The 6,083-nt window shown below is 38.4% G+C and overlaps 1 pseudogene; it reads left to right on the forward strand.

The window, feature by feature from the left end:
* Positions 1 to 547: 547 nt before the first annotated feature.
* On the forward strand, positions 548 to 4,847 carry LOC113081398 (inhibitor of nuclear factor kappa-B kinase subunit alpha-like; annotated as a pseudogene).
* The last annotated feature ends 1,236 nt before the right edge of the window (positions 4,848 to 6,083 follow it).

The raw sequence follows: 6,083 nt of genomic DNA on the forward strand, positions 1-6,083 counted from the left end.
ACTAAATGTATGCATATTTTGTTCATTAGATAAACTTGAGTTAAAATAAACTGGAATGTTATCAGCCCCTGAACAGAAAGTAAAGTGGAAGAATATCTCTTCACTGTCAAAGATTCATAGTAGCGAAAGAGAGAAATCATAGTCTTAAAAAAGACACAAACAAACTTTTCTAGGAAAATACTGTCACTGTGACCCTATGAGGCTGACACTTTTCACTTCTCTCTTCACTGAAAAAAAAATAGATAGCTTATTCCTAAAAAGCTTTCCTCTTCCCACAGTTATCAGAACTGTCATACAAAATGGTGGAAGCATCTATCTATCTATCCATCCATCATCTTAAATAATTACATTTTCTCTTATTTAATTTTACTTTTTATGAATCGTATTTGTAGAACGAACAAATTTGCGTCCCTGGAGTTACTTTCACAGTCGTCGGGTACCATTTTCTCAAGGTCCTCGGCGACTGCGCTGAATCGAGATCAGTACCACGAATTTAGTATTAGCTTTCGTTATTATGGCCTGGTCCATGACCAACTGATCCCAGATGAGCGCTGACGCCAGGCGGCTCCTAACGCACCGCGCATGCGCTGACATTGTTTCGCTTTTGACTTTAGTAGCAGCTGACTGGCGTGGCCGCCGTCAACAACAGTTATCACACAAGTCAGCGCTACTGTATCCTATCAGCACTTAAGGGCAGCAATCTTTAGTTGTTTTGATTTTCAGGTGCTCTCTGGCCCTAGTTTTACCCTGCCTGGTGCTATGGAAAGCTGACATTTGGTGGCTTGTAAGACTGTAGGCTAACAGTTCAACACATCGAGTTGTTTACGCGGAGCTAGTTAGCCATTAGCAAATCTGACATCCGAGTCGTTTAAGGATGAAATGGATAGCTTTGTTGTTTCCTTTGGATTAATACGCTCTTTTGACAGATCCCATATATTTCCACATCAGATGTGGTCGGTTCATGCAAGTTAGAAACGCAAACTGACGAAAGGTAAGTCACTACCGAATGACACTTTGGACTACGTTAGCTCGCCTGCTAAGTTAGCTGTATCACCATATCCAAGTAAATATAATGTCAGAAATTAAACGTTTCGCTTACCATCATCTACGCTATCTACAGTATAGAACTCTCTCTTAAGGCCTAAATCCTAACCAAGCTCGAGTAGCTGTCATAGTGTTGAAAGCAGCCATTATAAATGTGTGTATTACTGCTGTGCAGATGGAGAAACCTCCTATGAGACACAATCAGCTCTGTGGCTCATGGCTTATGAAGGAGAGGCTGGGAACGGGAGGATTTGGACATGTCTACCTTTATCAGAATGAGGTATCGCTCTGCCTCTGATGTTACTCTTAACTACTGTTGATGTGAAAATGTTTGTTTCCTTTGCTTCGATTTACAGCCAAAGAAAAGGTTAGTTTCTTAATACTGTAATATCTTGCAGGAAACCTCAGAAAAAATCGCTGTGAAGCTCTGTCGCCTTGAACTTAATGCAAAAAACAAAGACCGATGGAGTCGAGAGATCCAGATAATGAAAAAGTGTGTAAATCTATGGCAACCAAATGTTTGACTTTATATATATATATATATATATATATATATTATATATATATATATATATATATATATATATATATTATTATTCATAATATGTTGTTATTAAAAACATGTGTCATGCAAATATTTTATTTATTTTATGTACACACATAATTACCAATGTTATATATTTTTTTGGTCTTCTTTTTTCCAACTTTTCAGGCTGAAGCACCTTAACGTGGTGACAGCAAAGGATGTTCCTGAGGAGATGATGCACATTGCTTTGAATGATTTACCGCTTTTAGCTATGGAATACTGTTCCAAGGGAGACCTTCGAAAGGTGTGTGTGTGGTTTGTGACCAGGGCTTTTTCTTTGCATTATGTCTCATGTGCCCTTTGTTGACATCTTTTACTCATTTCTGTTCTTTGTATTGCATCTTGTAGTTACTCAGCAAACCAGAAAATTGTTGTGGGTTAAAAGAGAGTGAGGTGTTGGCTCTACTCAATGATGTTGGTAATGTGTCTTTTTAAAACTGTTATTAGTACTTCTATTGTCGATCACTTAGGGTGGTAAATAAAACAGCATGTTTTATATCCAACAGGTTCTGGAATCCAGTACCCCCTCCGATGAGAATAAGATAATTCCACAGAGATCTCAAACCAGAGAATATTGTGCTACAAGATATCAGTGGAAAAGGTATTCCTATTCAGTAGTTTGATTCTTGTTATTTAGACATACATTTTCCCAACCAAATGGTTTTTTGATGTTTATGCAGCTCGTCCACAAGATAATCGACCTTGCTACGCTAAAGACCTAGACCAGGGAGCCTGTGTACTTCATTTGTGGGACTTTTACAGTATTTGGTAATGTAGAAAATAAGTAATTGCAATGAATTGCAAAGAAAAGGCTATTATTACAATGAGTCAACATACACTACAATCGAAAGTATGTGGTCAGTACAAAGTTTTTGCTGTTGAAATTAATAAATACTTTTCTTTAGTAATGATGCATTAAATTAATAGTTCACACTGACACACACACACACATTAAATTGCTGTAATATTTACTCACCCTCCACTTGTTCTAAACCTATATGAGTCTATTGCTTCTTTTGAACACAAAAGAATATATTTTGATGAATGTTGGTAACATTAGTTGACAGTAGCCATTGACTTCCATAGTGGGTTTTTTCATAGTTTTGAAGTCAGTGGCTACTGTGGAATTGAGGGTGAGTAAATGATGACAAAATTTTTGGGTGAACTATCCCTTTAAATTAAACAAAAGTGACCGTAAAAACATTTGTAGTGTTACATTTTCTATAATGTATATTTTTGTATGTGTTGTTCTATTGAACTTTCTATTCAGAAAGAATCCAGAAAATTTTTTTATTATGATTTCTATAAAAATACTAAGCAGAAAAGTGTTTCAACATTGTTAATAATAAGAAATGTTTCTTATGCACCTCCATCAGCATATTAGAATGATTTCTGAAGGGTCATGTCACGTGACATCTTGTTTGTTTCAGGCTCCAGAGCTGTTTGAAGGCAAGTCGTACACAGTCACTGTGGACTATTGGAGCTTCGGCACCATGATCTTTGAGTGCTGCTGTGGATTTCGGCCATTTCTTCACAATCTTCAACCTGTGCAGTGGTACGTGTCCTGATATCCTACATATTAGGTCACAATGCTTGTATCTTACCTTCACAGGGAATACATTTAAACAGTCAAATAACAACATATTTGCTTTTTTTATTATTAGGACAAGCAAAGGCGAAACAAAGGTCCTAAGGACATAATGGCTGTAGAAGACATGAATGGCGATGTCCGCTTTTCCACCCACCTTCCATAACCGAACAATCTGAGCAGGTAACCTTTATACAGACCAAAACACCTTGCATTTCTTGCACTGTAATTTCTGTTATTAGTTTTTTTCTGTCTCTGAGTTGGCTAATTGTTTTTTCTGGTACTGCAGGACACTGCTAGAGCCCTTGGAGGGGTTGCTACAGCTGATGCTCAAGTGGGACCCAGTACAGAGAGAGGAGGAGGATTGATCCAGACATAAAACAGCCCCAGTGCTTTGCTCTACTAGAACAAATAGTGAACATGAAGGTTTGATATTGGCATTATTGCATCATTTCATTAGAATGTTATGTCTATGGGCAATCAGTTGTCTTCTGTATTAATGCAAAGTAGGCAGGAAAAATGAGCTGAAGCATGATTTGTTTTGTAGGTTGTCCACATCTTAAACATGACTACGACCCAGGTTCACTCATTTCTGCTTAGCCCAGATGAAGGGCTCCACTCCCTGCAACAGAGGATTGAGACTGAGACCAAAATCGAACTTTTGAATCAAGAGCTTCTGCAGGAAACAGGAGTTATGTTAGACCCCAGGAAACCTGCTGCACAGTGTGTGTTAGATGGAGTCGTAAGTATTCTTTTGGCCTCTTAAATGTTGTTCTCATGCTCTAAAAGTACATTTTAGTAAAGCAGCAGCAGTTTATCAGTTTTATAACCCTTTTTTTAATTATCAGAGAGGATGGGACAGCTACATTGTATATCTGTTTGACAAGAGTTTGACCAAGTACTCAGGACCTCTAACAGCAAGAATGCTTCCTGAGAGTGTGAACTTATCGGTAAGAATTGATTGATTAATGTGCAATTCCTATGGATAGTTTGTTCATTTAAATGTGCTTGAAGGAGGTTGTACTTTCAGATTAATGTTTAGTCCATTTTTTTCAAGTTGTTTCCCAAATAACTTTTAAGACTCCATCCATTTCATTTCTCTGTTTAAGTGCGGGAAACCAAAACTCAGCTCCCTCTGAGTACCCTCAAAAAGGTTTGGGGTGAGGCGGTGAGCTACATTTGTGGCCTCAGAGAAGACTACAGCCGCCTCTTCCAGGGCCAACGTGCAGCCATGTACGTGCTTTATATTTACCATGCTAATTAATGAATATAATTTTTCCTGCTCAAAATGTAATGTTTATTTCGGTTTGTGTGTTTATAGGTTGAGCCTTCTCCGCTACACACACCAACCTTACAAGATATAAGAACATGATGTTCTCCTTTTCGCAGCAGCTCAAAGCAAAGCTTGACTTTTTTAAGAGCAGCATACAGTACGACTTGAGAAGTACAGTGATCAGATGCAGTATGGCATATGTACGTTTTATTTTGCTCAAATTCTTTGAATAATCGAGTATTCATTATTGCATTACTATTGAAAATCTAAAACAACTTTTTTTCTTTGTGAAGCCTCTGAAAAGATGCTGAAGGCTTGGCAGGAAAATGGAAGACAAGGCTGCTGGGTTTGTGCAGGTGCTGTGGATAAATGATATACATTTGTTTTGAAACCTAACTGCTACTACAATGGTAATGAGACATAGGGCAACTTTTTGAGCAATGTTGCTGGGCAATCTTGCTATCAGTGGGTAACCAGGTGAGACACAGGGCCCACAACCAATCCAGGTAGAAATTTGTTGCCCATTCTATAGGGGAAAGTGCCCAAGCAGCATTGCCCCATGTACAGGTGCATCTCAATAAATTAGAATGTCATAGAAAAGTTAATTTATTTCAGTAATTCAACTCAAATTGTGAAACTTGTGTATTAAATAAACTCAGTGCACACATACTGAAGTAGTTTAAGTCTTTGGTTCTTTTAATTCTGATGGTTTTGGCTTACATTTATAAAAAAAAAAATCTCAACAAATTAGAATACTTCATAAGACCAGTAAAATAAAACATTTAGTGATTTGTTGGCCTTCTGGAAAGTATGTTAATTTACTGTACATGTACTCAATACTCGGAAGGGGTTCCTTTTGCTTTAATTACTGCCTCAATTCAGTGTGGCATGGAGGTGATCAGTTTGTGGCACTGCTGAGGTGGTCTGGAAGCCCAGGTTTCTTTGACAGTGGCCTTCAGCTCATCTGCATTGTATGGTCTCTTGTTTCTCATTTTCTCTTACAATACCCCATAGATTCTCCATGGGGTTCAGATCTGGTGAGTTTGCTGGCCAGTCAAGCACACCAACACCATCATTTAACCAACTTTTGGTGCTTTTGGCACTGTGCCAAATCCTGCTGTAAAATAAAATCAGAATTTTCAAAAAGCTGTTCAGCAGAAGGAAGCATGAAGTGCTCCAAAATTTCTTGCTTAATGGGTGCAGTGACTTTGGTTTTCAAAAAACAGAATGGACCAACACCCAGCAGAAGACATTGCACCCCAAATCATCACAGACTGTGGAAACTTAATACTGGACTTCAAGCAACTTGGGCTATGAGCTTCTCCACCCTTCCTCCAGACTCTAGGACCTTGGTTTCCAAATGAATACAAAACTTGTTCTCATATGAATAGAGGACTTTGGACCTCTGGGCAACAGACCTGTTGTTCTTCTCTTTAGCCCAGGTAAGACGCCTTTGACGTTGTCTGTGGTTCAGTGAATTCCTTGACACGTCTGTGTGTGGTGGCTCTTGATGCCTTGACCCCAGCCTCAGTCCATTCCTTGTGAAGTTCACTCAAATTTCTTGAATCGTTTTGCTTGACAATCCTCATAAG

Source organism: Carassius auratus, unplaced genomic scaffold (genome assembly GCF_003368295.1).
Source record: "Carassius auratus strain Wakin unplaced genomic scaffold, ASM336829v1 scaf_tig00034142, whole genome shotgun sequence".
In the NCBI taxonomy this organism is placed as follows: domain Eukaryota; kingdom Metazoa; phylum Chordata; class Actinopteri; order Cypriniformes; family Cyprinidae; genus Carassius; species Carassius auratus.